Raw genomic sequence first — 18,960 nt, 5'->3', positions numbered from 1 at the left:
GGATTATTACAGAGCAAGTTAAGGGCCGTTTGAGGACTTGATCCGGCTTCCTCTTTTCAGAGAAGGACACTGGGCTCTGATTGAAAACTAAACTGAGTATTTCACTTCAGGCCAATGCAGGCCCCACCCGGGACAGTTTGAAAGCGATTGTCGAATGAGTCACAATTTAAATAACATTTTACAAGTTGAATAAAACAAAATCAAGAGATGGGACTTTAAATCTTTGACTGAGGATGACATTTATTTTAATCCGCTCCTTTCCGACAATGAAATTGGCGGGCTTTTTGAAATTGACAAATTCTCTGCTTCTGATGTCGTGGCGGCTAAAACCCGCCCTCTTGTGTTGGTCAGTGACCTGATTGGTGAAGAATATAGGCAAATAGAATTAAGTACCGACCATTGAGGAGAGTTCTCAGTCTTTAAGTAAAGTAAATGCTGCGTAAATTATCCATTTGTGAAAGTATTTGTGAGATTGTGGAAATGTCTGGAGGAAAGACCGGCGGGAAAGCTCGGGCCAAAGCCAAGTCTCGCTCCTCCCGGGCTGGACTGCAGTTCCCGGTGGGCCGTGTTCACAGGCTCCTGAGAAAGGGCAACTATGCTGAGCATGTGGGTGCTGGAGCCCCGGTCGATCTGGCTGCTGTGCTCGAGTATCTGACCGCTGAAATCCTCGAGCTGGCCGGTAACGCGGCCCGGGACAACAAGAAGACCCGCATCATCCCCAGACACCTGCAGCTGGCAGTCCGCAACGAGGAGGAGCTCAACAAGCTGCTGGGAGGGGTGACCATCGCTCAGGGCGGGGTGCGACCCAAGAAAACCAGCGCTCAGAGCTCCCAGAAAAAGCAAAGCAGACAAAATGTCATCTAATAAACCAAAGACTCTTTTCAGAGTCACCCACAGTCTCTGAAAGGGCTGATTACTGTCTGATTCAAGCATGTCAGTAACAGAACAGAATAGGAACTATTTAAAATGTTTATGAGCAACTATTTCAGTGGCTTCTCACTGTCCCCCTGATCCCTGTGTGAAGGGGAATTACCAATAGTCTAATTTATTCCTTTCCACACCGAGTTTGAGTTATTGGTCCCTTAAGGATTGCTGAATGGAGTCTTCCACCGCAGGTTACAGATAAGAAGGGGGGGTACAAATGACAGGTTAAAGCTGTGCGTAAAATAGCGCCAGGAATTTGTGGCGATAATAGCGGAATAAAGAAAGGTTTTTAAAGGTTGGTGGAAAATATTTTACGAACAACTTGAAATAGATTTTCCAGAAATTCGCTTTTTGCCGACACTGAAATTGGCGCCTTTTTCGAATTCAAACGTTCTGCCAATTTCGACAATTTAAGCCAATGATTTTCTACATTTTCCCCAATTCGAGGCTCTGCGATTGGTGAAGAAATGCGAATGGGAAGAGGGTGACCAATCAGAAGTGAGCGCGGGCTCAAGCTGTGGGAATTCCAGTTCCCTGAATAATTGAGCTGAAACTGATCAGTTTCACAAACCCTGTCAGTTTCAGTGCAGGAAACACCGTCTCGGGGGAAATAACATCACAAGTGGGTCTGCTTCCAGTGACCGATTCAACGGCTGCTGCAAAATTCCCGGATTCCCTCATTGCAGCGAAATCATTTTGAAATTCTATGAAAACAATGAGTGATTCTGGAGGAGTGATGTGGCTTTTCACTGAGGGCATGTGTCGACTGGAGAAATAACTAACTGTCGAGCCTCGGGCACTGTTTACACAGCCCGTTTAGAAAATCAAATCCACTGCACATCCTTGCTGCAACTGAAATGTCAATTTCGGGGATTCCAGTTTTCTACCCGAACACAGCACAGATTTATTCCAGTCTGTTCTGAACAGCCTATCCCATCGGGATTTTCGTTTGTCTCTTTTACCTTGTTCACCTTCATTGCTTTCTATTTCCCTCCTGGTGTTTGATAAGGTATCTACCAAAACTCGTTTTCACAGCCACATCTCCTTCCTCAGTGATTGCCTTTGCTCCGTGACATTTTGGTCAGCTATGTGGCCTGGTCCAATCTGCACCTTCTCCTTTGTTATCTCTTGCCCAACCCCCACCTCACTTGTTTATAATCTGTGACTTTTCTAATATTTGTCAGTTCCGAAGAAGGGTCACTGACCCGAAACGTTAACTCTGCTTCTCTTTCCACAGATGCTGCCAGACCTGCTGAGTGAATCCAGCATTTCTTGTTTTTGTTTCTGATTTCCAGCATCCGCAGTATTTTGATTTTATATTAGCCTATCCCATCTCCCGTTTCCAGCTCACTGCTCTCTCTGTGAGACGGTGGGTGGCTCTTCGAAGAGTGTGTGTTTGCTGGAAAGGGTCGAGTTGTGCGGCCCTGCCGTTTCAGAGCGTACACCACATCCATGGCAGTGACCGTCTTGCACTTGGCGTGCTCAGTGTAGGTGACCGCATCCCTGATCACATTCTCCAGGAAAACCTTCAACACCCCGCGAGTCTCCTCATAGATCAAACCCGAGATCCGCTTGACCCCGCCACGGCGAGCCAGGCGGCGGATTGCTGGTTTGGTGATGCCCTGGATATTGTCAGGAAGCACTTTGCGGTGCCGCTTTGCTCCGCCTTTGCCTAGTCCTTTCCCTCCTTTACCTCTGCCAGACTTTCTTTTATTAACTTCCAAAATATACTTTATTCATAAAAATCTGTAAAAAAAATACATTACAAAACAGTTCCAAAAAGCACCAACTCAAACAATACAAAGAGTGTAAAGGAGATCAGTTTCCTTCAATACAGGAGTGAGTTGCCTCACAACCCTTCCATTTCATTTCTCATGCCATGTACATTTGACAGCAAACAAATAATTTCTGGCTACAGTTCGAGGGGTTTCCCATGGATCCAGCCCCTCAGTTCACTATGGTGGGGGGACCTTACACTGTGGTCTTTCCCCATTGAGCCTTTGCTGCAGCTGCCCCAAGCTTTAGTGCGTCCCTCAGCACGTAGTCCTGGACCTTGGAATGTGCCAGTCTGCAACATTCGGTGGTGGACAACTCTTTGCGCTGGAAGACCAGCAAGTTTCGGGCAGAGCAAAGAGCATCTTTCAACGAATTGATAGTCTTCCAGCAGCAGTTGATGTTTATCTCGGTGTGCGTCCCTGGGAACAGCCCGTAGAGCACAGACTCCTGTGCTACAGAGCTGCTTGGGATGAATCTCGACAAAAACCATTGCATCTCTTTCCACACCTGCTTTGCAAAGACACATTCCAGAAAGAGGTGGGCAACCGTCTCTTCCCCACCACAGCCACCTCGAGGGCATTGTGCAGAGGGGGTGAGACTTCGGGCATGCAGGAAGGATCTGACGAGGAGGACTCTTCTCACCATCAGCCAAGCTACATCTTGGTGCTTGTTTGAAAGTTCTGTTGATGGGGCATTCCGCCAAATGACTTTGGAAGTCTGCTCGAGGAACCATCCGACAGGATCCACCATCTTCTTTTCCCGTAGGGCCTTGAGAACATTCCGTGCAGACCAGTGCCTGATGGATAGGTGGTCAAAGGTGTTTTTCCACAGAAACTTTTCCATGAAGGATAGCTGTTACAGCACAGTCCAACTGGATGGAGCGTTCCACGGCAATATGACCAGGCCCATCCTTCGCAACACCGGGGACAGATAGAACCTCAGCATGGAGTGACACTTGGAGTTTGCGTACTGGAGGTCTACACAGCCACACACAAAGGTAGCCATCAGGATGAGGGCGATGTTGGGTACATTTTTCCCGCCTTTCTCCAGAGGTTTGAACATCGTGTCCCTCGGGACCTGGTCCATTTTGGATCCCCAGATGAAGCGGAAAATGGCTCAGGTGATCACCACAGTGCAGGAGTGCAGTATGGGCCAAACCTGCACCACGTACAGTAACCTGACACAATGGAGAGAGATCGCTGCTCCCACATGTTCAGCTTATGTTGTACCCTGGCTACCCGTTCCTCCCAGGTTTTGGTGCACGCCCCGGCCCTTCCGAAGCATACCCCAGCACCTTCAGGTCGGCTGACCTAATGGTGAAGGGGACAAAGGATCGGTCAGCTGAGTTCCCACAGAACATGGCCTCGCTCTTGCTGTGTTTAACATTGGCTCCCGATGCCAGTTCGAGCTGGTCACAGATGCTCATCAGTCTGCGCACAGGCAGCGGGTTCAAGCAGAAAACGGCGACGTCATTCATGTACAGGGAGGTTTTAACCTGAGTGCCTCCACTGCCTGGGATTGTTACCCTTCTGATACTCGCATTCTTCTTAATAGACTCAGAAAAGGGTCCAATACAGCAAACAAACAAGACAGGGGAGAGAGGACTGCCCTGCCTGACTCCTATTGGGATTGAGAAACTTTCTGATTCCCACCCATTGATTGAGACTGCGCTACTGATGTTTGTGTAGACCAGTTTGATCCAATTGCAGATTCCCTCCCCAAACCCCATTTTGGAAAGTACGTCCATCATGCAGGTGTGCGATATCCTGTCAAAAGCCTTCTCCTGGTCCAGGCTGATGAGGCAGGTGTCCACCCTCCTGTCCCGTACATAGGTGATCGTATCCCTGAGTAGCGCGAGGCTATCAGAGATCTTCCTGCCTGGTATAGTACAGGTCTGATCAGGGTCAATCACCAACTCCAGAGCAGACTTGACTCGACTGGCGATGACTTTTGACAGAATCTTGTAGTCGATGTTAAGCAGTGAGATGAGCCGCCAATTTCTGATTTCTGCCCCCTCCCCCTTGTAGATGAGGGTGATGATGCCTTTCCTCATGGATTCTAATATGCTGCCGGCCAGGACCATACTCTGGTATACTGCCAGACTTTTTTTTTTAATTTCCAAAATATACTTTATTCATAAAAATCTGTAAAAATTACATTCCCAAACAGTTTAAAACAGCATCAAGTCAAAAAATACAAACAGTGCAAAGGTGATCAGTTTCCTTCTATACAATCACGAGTTGCCTCACAACTCTTCCATTTCATTGTCATGCCATATACATTTCTACATTTACAGCACACAAAATTTTCCCTATACGGTTCGAAGGGTTTCCCACGGATCCAGCCCCTCCGCTCAGCTTGGTGGGGGGACCTTACACCATGGTCTTTCCCCATTGAGCCTTTGCTGCGGCTGCCCCAAGCTTTAGTGCGTCCCTGCCCACGTTGTCATGGTCCTTGGAATGTGCCAGTCTGCAACATTCGGTGGTGGACAACTCTTTGCGCTGGAAGACCAGCAAGTTTCGGGCAGACTAAAGGGCGTCTTTCACCGAATTGATAGTCCTCCAGCAGCAGTTGATGTTTGTCTCGGTGTGCGTCCCTGGGAACAGCCCGAAGAGCACAGACTCCTGTGTTATCGAGCTGCTTGGGATGAACCTCGACAAAAACCACTGCATCCCTTTCCACACCTGCTTTGCAAAGACACATTCCAGGAGGAGGTGGGCGACCGTCTCTTCCCCACCACAGCCACCATGATAATTCTTGCCTCAAATCAGTGCACAATAAAAGAGACTGATTCCGTCAGCTTCCTTATTTTTACAGGCCGCCCGGACCTGGCTGAGAAAGGCAGAGTGAGAGCAAGGAGGGGAGGAGACAAGAGTGAAGATTAAACAGAGAGCGAGAATGAAGGAGACACCCAGAGTGACAGACAGAGAGAGAACGGCACCTTATCTTTCAGCTCCACCTCCAGTTTCCTCCGGGCTGCCAATTTCAAACCCTTTATTAACAGTAGAACCGAAACACCGCTCTCCACGCAAACCCTTCCAGACTCGACCTTCATAGTCAAGGCTTTCCAGAAAGCCGGAGCTTTTAAATATGATCCTGCTACAATTAACACTCAGTAATATTCCCACCAAAACACAATCCATTCTATAACAAGGAACTTCCTCAGTAACATCACCATTTCCACACACATCCGCTTCCAACAGTTTACAAACACCCTATTGCAGCTGTTTGGGGAATCTCCTGTGTTAAGATTGGAGTTGGAAAGCGGCCTTTACCCGGCAGTGTTATCGTCTCACACTGAATCTGCCAGACATCCTGTTCTCTTTATTGCGAGAGAGAAAGCACGGATTTAGGAAATGTTCATTTGAAATGATCTCTATTGAGAACGAGCCCGGCCGTGGGACAGGTATTCCAGTGCAAAGAGCTGTCTATGACCGAGTGTTGCAGACTGGCACATTCCAACGTTCAAGACTATGTGCTGTGGGACGGCATTAAAGCTTGGGGAAGCCACCATGGAGTCTCAATAGAAAGGCGACAGACTAAGGCCCTAGTACAGCGAGAGGCTGGAACCTGTGTAAAACCGCTCGGGCTGTTTGCACCAGAGAATGTTTGATGTGTAATGTAAATACTGTAAATATAACCTGTGCAGGCATGGATAGTGAGATACCTCATGTACTTTATTGAAGGAAACTGATCTGTATTGTACCTTATGTAATATTAAAATTGAACTGCTTTGCAATATAATTGCACAAATTATATGAATAAATTACATTTTGTGCAAAAGAAAGCAGCTTTCCTGTCAACACACACCTTGTCTCAGGGCACAACTTTCCTGTGATCTTGTCATACCCAACTTCGCTCTATATCTTCTGACACACACACTTTACAGTCTGTCATTTCCAAAAACAAGCATTCTAAAATCAAAAGACCTTTTGTTTATTTCTCCTTTCTTTTCATTTCTCCTCTATTCTTCTCAATCACTCCCTTCAACAGTCCTATTCAGATCAAGGTGGAATGTGAATAGTGTCACAACTCACCTCTGACACTATTATTACCCTTCTCTTCTCTTGTCTTATTCAATGGGAAAGTTTTATTCACCAGTCTGTTGCTGTTTTACACTCTTGCCATACCATCTGGTATTGCATCCATCTGAATTCTGTGCTTTCATGGCCTTATATTTCTTTTCCTCTTCTGGATGATTTGTTTGCTTCAGTTCCATTCAACCAGGCTGGACCACAGGGAAGCTTAGAACAAAGAACAAAGAACAGGACAGCAAAGGAACAGGCCATTCGGCCCTCCAAGCCTGCGCCGATCTTGATATCTGCCTAAACTAACACCTTCTGCACTTCCGTGGCCTATATCCCTCTATTCCCTTCCTATTCATGTATTTGTCAAGATGTCTCTTAAACGTCGCTATCGTATCTGCTTCCACCACCTCCCCTGGCAGCAAGTTCCAGGCACTCACCACCCTCTGTGTAAAAAACTTGCCTCGCACATCCCCTCTAAACTTTGCCCCTCGCACCTTAAACCTATGTCCCCTAGTAACTGACTCTTCCACCCTGGGAAAAAGCTTCTGACTATCCACTCTGTCCATGCCGCTCATAACTTTGTAAACCTCGATCATGTCGCCCCTCCACCTCCGTCGTTCCAGTGAAAACAATCCGAGTTTTTCCAACCTCTCCTCATAGCTAATGCCCTTCAGACCAGGCAACATCCTGGTAAACCTCCTCTGTACCCTCTCCAAAGCCTCCACGTCCTTCTGGTAGTGTGGCGACCAGAATTGCACGCAATATTCTAAGTGTGGCCTAACTAAGGTTCTGTACAGCTGCAACATGACTTGCCAATTTTTATACTCTATACCCCGACCGATGAAGGCAAGCATGCCGTATGCCTTCTTGACTACCTTATCCACCTGCGTTGCCACTTTCAGTGACCTTTGCCTTGGGTGGGTCCACGTTGATCCATTACATTCAGAATCACCTCCTTGAAATAACTCCATAGTACAACTACAGTAACCACACAGAATCTGCTTCAAACACTCCTCCACATTTTATCTGTTCTGACTGTCAACACCTCCAGCTGTTTTGTTTAAGTGGAACCCATCAGGTTTGTATAGGCTCCTTCTATTCTGAAAGCTGTAGCACTGGTTCAGGGAATTCAGCCCTGTTTCTCTACTCTAAAGGCTCAGCCATGCTTGATCTGCGTGGTATTTTGCTTTTATTGCAACGTTACAAGACCTCCAATCCTCTGGAAAATGATGGTCAGACCTTCCACTATTTCTTCCCTGGCTTCATTCAACAGCCTGGGGTACATTTCATCTGGTCCTGGTGATTTATCCACATTCAAGGATGCTCATCCCATTAAGACTTCCTCTCTCCTTAAGTTATCACGTCCAATACTTCACACTCCTCCTCCTTCATAACAATATCTGCATCACCCCCTCATTTGAGAAGACAGTAATGTATTCATTAAGGATATTGGCAACATCTTCCACCCCGATACAAAGGTTACATTTTTGATGTTTTCTGTGCCCTGCTGTTTGCTCAGTTGCCTCTTCCTCGAATGTTTTGATGCAACATCTTTGGGTCCATTGTTATTTTGCTTGTCCATGTTCTTTCCTGTTCTCTCTTTGCTCTTCACCGCTGCTCCCAAACGCCTCCAGTGCAGTCAAAACACAAGGTGTCAGAAGTGGGATTTGAACCCACGCCTCCAATGGAAACTGCGATCTAAACGCAGCGCCTTAGACCGCTCGGCCATCCTGACCGCCTTCCGGCTATTATTAATGCTAAGGAAATTATTCATTCTTTGTGAAAGTATTTGTGAGATTGTGGAAATGTCTGGAAGAGGAAAGACCAACGGGAAAGCTCGGGCCAAGGCCAAGTCTCACTCCTCCCGGGCTGGACTGCAGTTCCCGGTGGGCCGTGTTCACAGGCTCCTGAGAAAGGGTAACGATGCTGAGCGTGTGGGTGCCGGAGCCCCGGTCTATCTGGCTGCTGTGCTCGAGTATCTGACCGCTGAAATCCTGGAGCTGGCCGGTAACGCGGCCCGGGACAACAAGAAGACCCGCATCATCCCCAGACACCTGCAGCTGGCCGTCCGCAACGACGAGGAGCTCAACAAGCTGCTGGGAGGGGTGACTATCGCTCAGGGCGGGGTGCTGCCTCATATCCAGGCCGTGCTGCCGCCCAAGAAAACCAGCACTCAAGAGCTCCCAGAAAAAGTAAAGCGGCCAAAATGTCATCTAATAAACCAAAGGCTCTTTTCAGAGCCACCCACAGTCTCTGTGAAAGGACTGGTTACTGTCAGGAGGGAATCAGTGATGGAGTTATTGTAACAGTGGATTGACCTGTTTCACATCTGTCCAGGTGTGTTTTCAGTTCCCTCTCTGGATTTCGCTCTGTTTCTCTGCTTACACATCTCCTCCTCCAGTAAAGTGAAGAACTGAACTACAGGGTGTCAGAATCAACAATTTAATAAATCCCGCTGCCTTCTATTTTATAAATCCCGAGATTATCCCGGTACATTAACGGGAACTGGTTCGGAGCTGATGAATTAATTTAATAATGGAAGTGTCCGGGTTAATTCTCTGTTTTTCATTTGGAAGTTTGAATGGTGTTTTTTTTTTTCTCTCCGGTGATCTGAGCGCCACTTCTCAATGAGAATCTGCTCCCAGAACAGAGTAAATGCAGGAAGAAAGAGGCCATTCACGGGCTGTGTGTTTCTCTCCCAACCTGATCTGTTTAGACCGCACTGTTCCCAGAGGACGGAATCAGTGAGAGTTGTGCACACACAGGAGCTGAGTCCACTGCAGCGCTTTAATATGTGCCTTCTCCCCGGCCCTCCCTATTCTCCGGACACAACGTTGGTTGTTCCCCCGGCGGCGGGGTAGAGTCGGGGATTCTCTCCCCGCAGTGTCAGTGGCTGCAGCCCCGGGGAACTGGCGGTTTCAGTCAGAGTGACCGAGCTACCTTACAGGACTCTCCCCCTGAATTTGTGAACTGAGACTACACCGAACACATCCCCAGTTAGAGTGAGGGCCGGACATCCTTCTGTTTTATTACAGAGAGTGGGGAAAGGGCTGGGTGGAGGGGATCTCAGCGAGTCACCAATGATCCTGGATTTACTCCAAATCATTTCCATGTGGAATCTGCAGGCGGGGCCGGGACAGGGATCATTTGATCAGGGGATCAGCTCTTTCCTGAGAGATGTGGGTGGCTCTGAGAAGAGCCTTTGTGTTCAGATGTTTACATGTTTCCCGCGCTCTTTCACTTCTTTCCAGACCCTGCTTTCTGAGCCTTCGCTGCTTTCGGCTTGACCTTGCTCTTCCATGTCTGCACTTTCTTCAGCGCCTTTCCGCCCGCCGCACTCTTGCCTTTTTTGACCTTCTTCGCAGGAGACTTTTTCTGAAGCGCTGCTTTCTTCACCGCCTTATTTGGCGTTGCCGCCGCCTTGCTGCTCGTTTTCTTGGCTGTTATTTTCTTTGTTGTCACTTTCTTGGCTGCTGGTTTCTTCACCAATGATTTCTTGTCTGCTGGTTTCTAACGAAGGATTTATTGTCTGCTGGTTTCTTCACTAAAGATTTCTTGTCTACTGGTGTCTTCACTAAAGATTTCTTAGCTGCTGGTTTCTTCACTAAAGATTTCTTGTCTGCTGGTTTCTTCACTAAAGATTTCTTGTCTGCTGGTTTCTTCATGAAAGATTTCTTGTCTGCTAGTTTCTTCATGAAAGATTTCTTGTCTGCTGGTTTCTTCACTAAAGATTTCTTATCTGCTGGTTTCTTCACTAAAGATGTCTTGGCTGCTGGTGTCTTCGGTAAAGATTTCTTGGTTGCTGGTTTCTTCACTAAAGATTTCTTGTCTGCTGGTTTCTTCACTAAAGATTTCTTGTCTGCTGGTTTCTTCACCTTCTTTCCCACTTTTCCCTGGGTTTTCCTTCTTGCTGATTTTGAAGGAGCCGGAGGCTCCCTGTCCCTTGCTCTGCACCAGGGAGCCTTTGTTCACATTCCTCTTGATACTTTGCTTGATCTGGGTCCTGAGCTTCTCCACATCGACACCGCTGCTACCCAGAGCCTTCTTTATGGCGGCCAGGGACATCCCCTTTCGATCGCTGAAAGCCGGCACAATCTTGAGGATCTGTTCGCCCAACGGGAGACCGGCTGGCTTGTTCCGGGGAGCCGCCTTCTTCTTCTTGGGGGTCTTGACTTGGGCGGCGGCGGCGGCTGGAGGAGCCGTTTGGGCGGCTGCACTATCGGTCATGTCCGGGACTCTGCACAAATTCTCTCTGTCAATGTGAGCTGGGCCAGAAATGAAGCCGGTGACGGTGGCACAGAGCAACTTCAAGGCAGAGAGAGGACGGGGCGGAGACAAGCTGCTGTCAGCTCCCCGCTCCTGCTGTCTCTCTGTGTTTCTCTCTCCTCACAAACTCTCCAATTCCATTGAAATTCAGAGACTCCAGACTTCCAGACTAGATCTTTCCTGTCTCTCACTCCAGTATGTTTGCTGTTGAAAAGCTTTCACTCGGATTGAGGACTCAATTTTCCATTTCACCTGGTTTTATTGCTGCACTGACCGCCCTCTCTCACCCCTCGCTGACATGTTCTCCACTTTTCAACTGAAATCTTGAAATAAAAAAAAAATGATCCCGAATTCCCACTTTGGGGCTGAGCAGGGAGCAGGGCGGTTCTTTGACTGGAAAATCATTTGATTTTACACAAGAATGACTCTGAAATCCGGCGATGAGAGCGGACCCACAAACACAGTGGCTTCAGACTAATCCGCCCTCCCCTTCAATACAATCTCTCTTCCACAATATTCACATCTGCATATTCACAGGACAAACTGTTCCCTGAATGTAGAGTTCCCAGGCCAGGTTTTCCCCTCCGCTCAGTCTGTGCTGCGGATTCTCGGGGGTGAGTTGTATTTTCTCAGCTCAGCCAGTGTTAAACAGTCTGGGGCCGGCGCTCCGAATATTGTCTGTTAACCAGAGTCCGCTACAAGAGCCAATCACAGTTGTGACTTTTTTTATTCGTTCATGGGATTTGGGTGTGAGTCCAGAACCATGGATCATAATCTAAGGATACGGGGTAAACCTTTCAGGTTGTCCTTTCTCTCTCTGCCCCTCTCTCTCTGCCGACACCCACCCCCGGTCTCCTCTCTCCGTCTTACTCTCCTCTCTCTCTCTCCCTCTCTCTGACAGTTGCAGAGTGCGAGAACTCTCAGCTTTACGGTTAGTCTTTTTTTAAAAATCGCAGCCGTCAGTTTCACAGCTGACAGGTGCTTTGAGCAGAGACAGCACTTCCGAAACTCGGACAAGCTCGGGTTTTTCTGGAGGGCCTTTAAATGAAATCAGAACTGCCGGAAATCTCCGAACTTGTCCGAGATTCTGAAACGTTTTCTCTGCTCTAAGGACCTGTCAGCTGTGAAACTGACGGCTGCGATTTGATTGAAAGTCAGACTGGTCTGGAAGAAGAAGCCAATGGGAAATTTCTCATCCCTGAAATTATCAGTCACGGACCGAACTGTTTTCACGTGGATACTGGTGTCCATGCACAGACATGTTGCCAACCCCTGTTCTTCACACAGACTTACCAATGACACACTGATCAACGCCAACAAATAATTTGACTTTTTTATTGAAGACTGACAATACTATATACAATTTGCAGGAGAGTATTACAGGCACATCCTACCGGGGATCATCCCATCTCCTACTCTGTCACATACTGTATGACATCACTTCCTGAAGTGATGATGCACACACGAGTTACCAATTCCTTGAAACAAAGAGTAGGCATAAATGGGCCATTTTCTCATTGGCAGGATGTGACTGGTGGAGTGCCACAAGGATCAGTGCTTGGGGTTCAATTATTTACTATCTATATTAATGACATGGAGGAGGGGGCAGAGTGTAATATATCCAAATTTGCTGATGATACAAAAATAGGTAGGGCATGTTGTCATGAAGACATAAGGAATCTCCAAGGGAATATAGATAGGTTGAGTGAGTGGGCAAAAATTGGCAGATGGAGTTTAATGTCGGACAGTGTGAGGTCATACACTTTGGTAGGAATAATCAAAATGCAGACTATTATATAAATAGACAGAGACTCCAAAAAAGAGGGATCTGGGTGTTCTTGTGATTGAAACACAAAAAGTTAGCATGCAGGTGCAGCAAGTAATTAAGAGGGCAAATGGAATTTTGGCCTTTATTGCTAGCGGGTTGGAGTTTAAAAATAGGGAAGTCTTGTTAAAGCTGTACAGGGTGTTGGTGAGGCCACACCTGGAGTGCTGTGTACAGTTTTGGTCCCCGTATTTAAGAAAGGATATATTGGCATTGGATACAGTCAAAAGAGATTCACTCGGCTGATTCCTGGGAGAAAGGGGTTGACTTATCAAGAATGGCTAACAAGTTAGGCCTTTAGACATTAAAGTTTAGAAGAATAAGGGTGATCTTATTGAAATGTATAAGATTCTGAGGGGGCTTGACAGGGTAGATGTTTCCACTAGTGGGGGAATCTCAAACTAGGTGACATAGTTACAGAATAAGGGGACAGTCATTTAAAACTGAGATGCAAAGGAATTTCTTCTCTCAGAGGGTAGTGAATGTCTGGAATTCTCTACCCAGAGAGTTGTGGAGGCTAAATCACTGAAAGCATTTAAAGAGGAGGTAGATAGATTTTTGAAATATTGGGGAGTTGAGGGCTATGAGGAGCTGGCACGAAAGAGGAGTTGAGGTCTGGGGCAAATCATCCCTGATCTTATTAAATGGTGGGGCAGGCTTTGGGGACTGAATGGCCTACTCCTGCCCCTATTTCTTATGTTCTTATAAGGGGGCTACAAAGAGATGTAGATCGGTTAAGCGAGTGGGCAACAACCTGGCAAATGGAGTAAAATGTGCGAAAGTGTGAAATTGTCCACTTTGGCGGGAAGAATAAAAAAGAAGCATATTATCTAAATGTTGAGAGATTGCAGAGCCCTGAGATGCAGAGGGATCTGGGTGTCCTCGTGTATGAATCGCACAAGGTTAGTATGCAGGTACAGCACGTAATTAGGAAAGCTAATAGAATGCTCGTGTTTATCGCGAGGGGAATTGAATACAAAAGTAGGGAGGTTATGCTTCAGCTATACAGGGCATTGGTAAGACCACATCTGGAGTACTGTCTACAGAACTGGTCTCCTTATTTAAGGAAGGATGTGAATGCATTGGAGGCAGTTCAGAGAAGGTTTACTGGACAAATACCTGAAATGGTGGGCTGTCTTACAAGGAAATATTGGACAGGCTTGGCTTGTATCCACCAGATTTTAGAAGAGTAAGAGGCAAGTTGATTGAAACACATAAGATACTGAGGGTCTTGACAGGGTGGATGGAGAAAGGATGTTTCCTCTTGTGGGAGAATCTAAAATTACGGGTCACTGTTTAAAAATATGGGGTCGCCCATTTAAGACAGAGATGAGGAGAATGTTTTTCTCTTAGAGGGTTGTGAGTCTTTGCAGTTCTCTTCCTCAAAACGCAGTGGAAGCAGAGTCTTTGAATATTTTTAAGGCAGATGTAGATAGATTCTTGATAAGCAAGGGGGTGGTCAGGGGTAGCTGGAAATGTGGGTCATCAGTTCAGCTATGAAATTATTGAATGGCGGAGCAGGCTGGAAGGGCCGAGTGGCCTACTCCTGCTCCTAATTCATATGTTCGTATGCTTGTATGTTTGTATAAAGCCCAAGATGCCATATATTTTACTACTACTCTCTCAATATGCCCTGCTACCTGCAAAGATCGATGCACATGCATCCCCAGGTCCCTCTGTCCCTGAACACTCTTTAGAACTGTGCCATTAAGGATACATTGCCTCTCCCTATTACTTCTGTCAAAATGCATCACCTCACACTTAACAGTATTAAATTCCATCCGTCACCTCTCTGCTCATTCTGCTGGCCTATCTATGTCCTATTGCAGGCGGTTCATATCATCCTCACTGTTTGCCTCACCTCCAAGTTTGGTATCGTCAGCAAATTTTGAGATTCTGTTCCGTATTCCAAGATCCACATATTTTATACATAGCAAGAAAAGCAGTGATCCCAGCACTGACCCTCGGGGAACACCACTGTCGACCATCCCCTAGTCTGAAAAGAAACCATTTACTACAACTTGCTTGTTTCTGCACTTAATCCAATGTTTTAACCAATTGGACACTGACCCTCCTATTCCATGAGCCTCAATTTTGTTAACCAGCCTTTTATGTGATACCTTATCAAATGCTTTCGTAAAATCCATAGAAACAACATCCACTGCATTTCCTTCATCAAACTTCTCTGCGCCTTCATCAAAAAATTCAATTAGATTAGTGAAGCATGATCTGCCTTTTACAAATCCATGCTGGATATCCTTAATTAACTCAAACCTCTCTAAATGTCCATTGATATTTTCCCTGATCATCATTTCTGAAACCTTACCCAGCATTGATGTTAAATTAACTGGCATGGAGTTGCTTGGACTGTCCTTACACCCTTTCTTGAATAAGGGTGTCATTTGCCACTCTCCAATCCCCTTATCCAGGGAAGATTGGAAGATTATGGCAAGCCCTTCCTGGAGGAGTCTGGACATGCAAGGACTCAACTACCAGCAAGCGTATAAAGCAAGACCCAGGCTCAGGGCCTTCAGTTACCCCTGGAGGGGAGTCGGAGAGGCAGCGGATCCTGTGAGGAACCACAGTTCAGGAAAGATGAGAAGGTCATTGTGAGGGGACAGAGGAGATTAAGTTCAAGGTTTCCCAGCTTATAAGCAAGTGCAGAGACAAGGAACGGTGCTGGGGCAAATAATAGGAAGCTGTGATCGGTTGGAAGGCAGGAGTGATTAAATGACAGAAGAGATGATGGTGCAAGGCAAAAGTCAGGGAAACAACAAGTAACATTTGGCCGGCACAGATACCAGGAGTGGGGTTTGAACACACACAGACATATATTCATTGGATTTTAAGTCCAACACCTTAACCACTCAGCCCTCCTGGTTCATTAACCTGTTGCTGAAAATGAAATTTAATGTGATCCGGGTGACATCTGGCCTTTTACAATATACAATTATGACTCCTCTCCCATGCTAAATTGGACCCTTCATTACTTATGAACCTCAATTGGATCACCCCTCAGTCGAGGTTTCTCTAAGGTGTAGGGTCCCAACTCTTTTAGTCTAACTTGATAACGAAGATGTCTTACACTGGGAATTAGTTTAATGTCTCTCCTCTGTACCCTGTCAAAAGCCTCAATATCACCCATCATGTGAGGAGACCAAGACTGGATACAATATTCCAAGTGAGGCCTGACCAAGGTTTCATAAAAGGACAAATTCGGGACATCTCAGATACTGAAGGAGTCCGTGTCCAGAAGCAGCAAGACCTGGACAACATTCAGGCTCGGCCTGCTAAGTGGCAAGTAACATTCACACCACATAAGTACCAGGCAATGACCATCTCCAACAAGAGAGAATGTAACCATCTCCCTTTGACGTTCAACAGCATTACAATCGCTGAATCCCCCCCACCATCAACATCCTGGGGGTAACCATAGACACAAGCTTAACTGGACCATTCATATAAATCATGTGGCAGCAAAGGTAAAACAGACAGTGAGAATTCTGCAATGAATAATTCAGCTCTCGGCACGAGGTGAAATGCTCATTAGGAGAGCTGGAAAAATGGACTGGTCAGGTGTGCAGAAAAGTGGCAAATGGAATTCAACTTGGAGAAGTGTGAGGTGATGCCTTTGGTGAGGTCAAACACGGCAAAGGAATACACAATTCATGGGAGAATACTGAGAGGTGTAGAGGAAGTGAGGGACCTTGAAGTGAATGTCCACAGATCCCTGAAAGTAGCAGGACAGGTTGATAAGTTGGTTGAGAAGGCTTATGGAATCCTTTATTTTATTAGCCGAGGTATAGAATATCAGAGCAGGGAGGTTATGCTGGAACTGTATCAATCATTAGTTAGGCCACAACTTCAGTTCTGTGTGCAGTTCTGGTCACCTCATTACAGAAAGGATGTTATAGCACTAGAGAGGTTACAGAGGAGATTTACGAGGATGTTGCCAGCTCTGGAAAAATGCAGCTATGAGGAAAGATTGGATCGGCTGGGGTTGAATAGAGGAGGCTGAGGGGAGATTTGATTGAAATGTATAAAATTGTGAGGGGTCTGGATAGAGTGGATGGGAAGGGTCTATTTACCTTAGAAGGGAGGTCAATGACTAAGGGGCATAGATTTAAAGTGATTCGTTGAACGATTAGAGGGGAGATGAGGAAACGTTTTTTCACCCAGAGGGTGCGAGGTGTCTGAAACTCACTGCCTATAAGGGTAGTTGAGGCAGAAACCCTCAACTCATTTAAGAGGAGTCTGGATGTGCACCTCAAGTACCTGAACCTGCAGGGCTACGGTCCAAATGCTGGACAATGGGATTCCGCTGGGTTGCCCGATTTTTGGCCTTCCTGTGCTGTAAACATTCTATGTTCAATGATTCTATGCAGAGAAAATGGGCCGAATAGCCTCCTTCTGCACTGTAATAATTTTGTGATTTTTGCCTCTCCAAAACTTGTCCACCATCTACAAGGCACAAGCCAGGATGAGTGCAGCTCCAACAATACTCTAGAAACTCGACACTGTTCAGGACAAAGCAGCTGCCTTGATTGTCACCCCATTCACCACCTTAAACATTCACTCCCTTCACCACTGACGCACAGTGGCAGTAGTGTGTACCATCTACCAGATGCACTGCTGCAACTCACCAAGGCTCCGCAGACAGCACCTTCCAAACCGAAGACCTCCACCACCTTGAAGGACAAGGGCTGCAGATGCATGGAACCACCACCATGTGCAAGTTCCCCTTCAAGTCACACACCATCTGATCTGCAACAATATCGCTGTTCATTCACTGATGTTGGGTCAAAATCCTGGATCTCCCTTCCTAACAGCACTGTGGGTGTACCTACACCACATGGAGTGCAGCAATTCAAGAAGGCAGCTCACCGCCACCTTGTCAAGGACAATTAGGGATGGGTAACAAATTCTGGCCTAGCCAGTGTCGCTCACATCCCATGAAAGAATATGCACCATCTTATATGCAATTATCCTCTGAATGCAGCCCAACCCCCTATTTGCTCCAGCTATCACTTCACAGCATTGTTGCTGTACCTTTAGAGATCTGTGCACTAGAACATCCAGATCTCTGCTCAAAATTATTTTCTTTCTCCACCTGCTTTAATGTTTTTCCCTGAAGGGTGTATGAATGTTGAACATTCGCCCTGTCCACATGAATAACACTGCACTTACCCAAATTAAACATCATTTACCAGTCATGAACCCAATCTCCCAACACATTAAGATCAGCCTGAAACAGTCGAGCATCGTCTACAGTCTAAACACTCGCACAGATCTTCAAATCATCTGTAAATTTACAGATGGTGCCCCCTACACCTACATCCAGATCATTAATAAAAATAATAAAGAGCAACAGACCCAACACCGATCCCTGTGGGACACCACTGGTAACTGGTCTCCAAACAGATCCAGATCCATCTGTAACTACTTTCTGCCTACGTCTGCCAGTCAGTTCCCAATCCAGATCAATATATTACCACTGATACCAGGGACTTTAATCTTTTCGAGAAGCCTCTTGTGTGGAACCTTATCAAAATCTTTTGGCTGAGATCAGCTCACTGAGCACAGGCCCTTCCTGCTCTATATAGTGCTCAGTACCTCACCAAATGAGAATAGTTTCGTTTAGTTTAGTTCAGAGATACAGCACTGAAACAGGCCCTTCGGCCCACCGAGTCTGTGCCGACCATCAACCACCCATTTATACTAATCCGACACTCCAATCACATCCCCACCTGTCCCTATATATTTCCCTCCCACCTACCTATACTAGGGGCAATTTATAATGGCCAATTTACCTATCAACTTGCAAGTCTTTGGCATGTGGGAGGAAACCGGAGTACTCGGAGAAAACCCACGCAGACACAGGGAGAACTTGCAAACTCCACACAGGCACTACCCAGAATCGAACCCGGGTCCTTGGAGCTGTGAGGCTGCGGTGCTAACCACTGCGCCACTGTGCCGCCCCTAACACTAACTAACTAACTAACTAACACACCACAGACCAGGGAGCCTCGGCCCATCCGCCCCTGATTGTGGTTCAGTGCCAACCAGGTCAGATCAGCTAATTCAGCACAGGCTGGAGATGGAAGCTGGATCTTTCCTGCTCTGGGGGCTCCGTACCATACC

The 18,960-nt window shown here is 46.7% G+C and overlaps 1 non-coding gene across 1 annotated transcript; it reads right to left on the bottom strand.

Annotated features, from left to right (window-relative positions):
- Positions 1–8,380: 8,380 nt before the first annotated feature.
- On the bottom strand, positions 8,381–8,463 carry trnal-uag (transfer RNA leucine (anticodon UAG)). Its single transcript has one exon. It is a non-coding gene; the product is annotated as a tRNA-Leu (tRNA).
- Positions 8,464–18,960: the final 10,497 nt, after the last annotated feature.

Source organism: Heterodontus francisci, unplaced genomic scaffold (genome assembly GCF_036365525.1).
Source record: "Heterodontus francisci isolate sHetFra1 unplaced genomic scaffold, sHetFra1.hap1 HAP1_SCAFFOLD_58, whole genome shotgun sequence".
In the NCBI taxonomy this organism is placed as follows: Eukaryota; Metazoa; Chordata; class Chondrichthyes; order Heterodontiformes; family Heterodontidae; genus Heterodontus; species Heterodontus francisci.
This window is presented reverse-complemented; position numbering and strand designations above follow the sequence as displayed.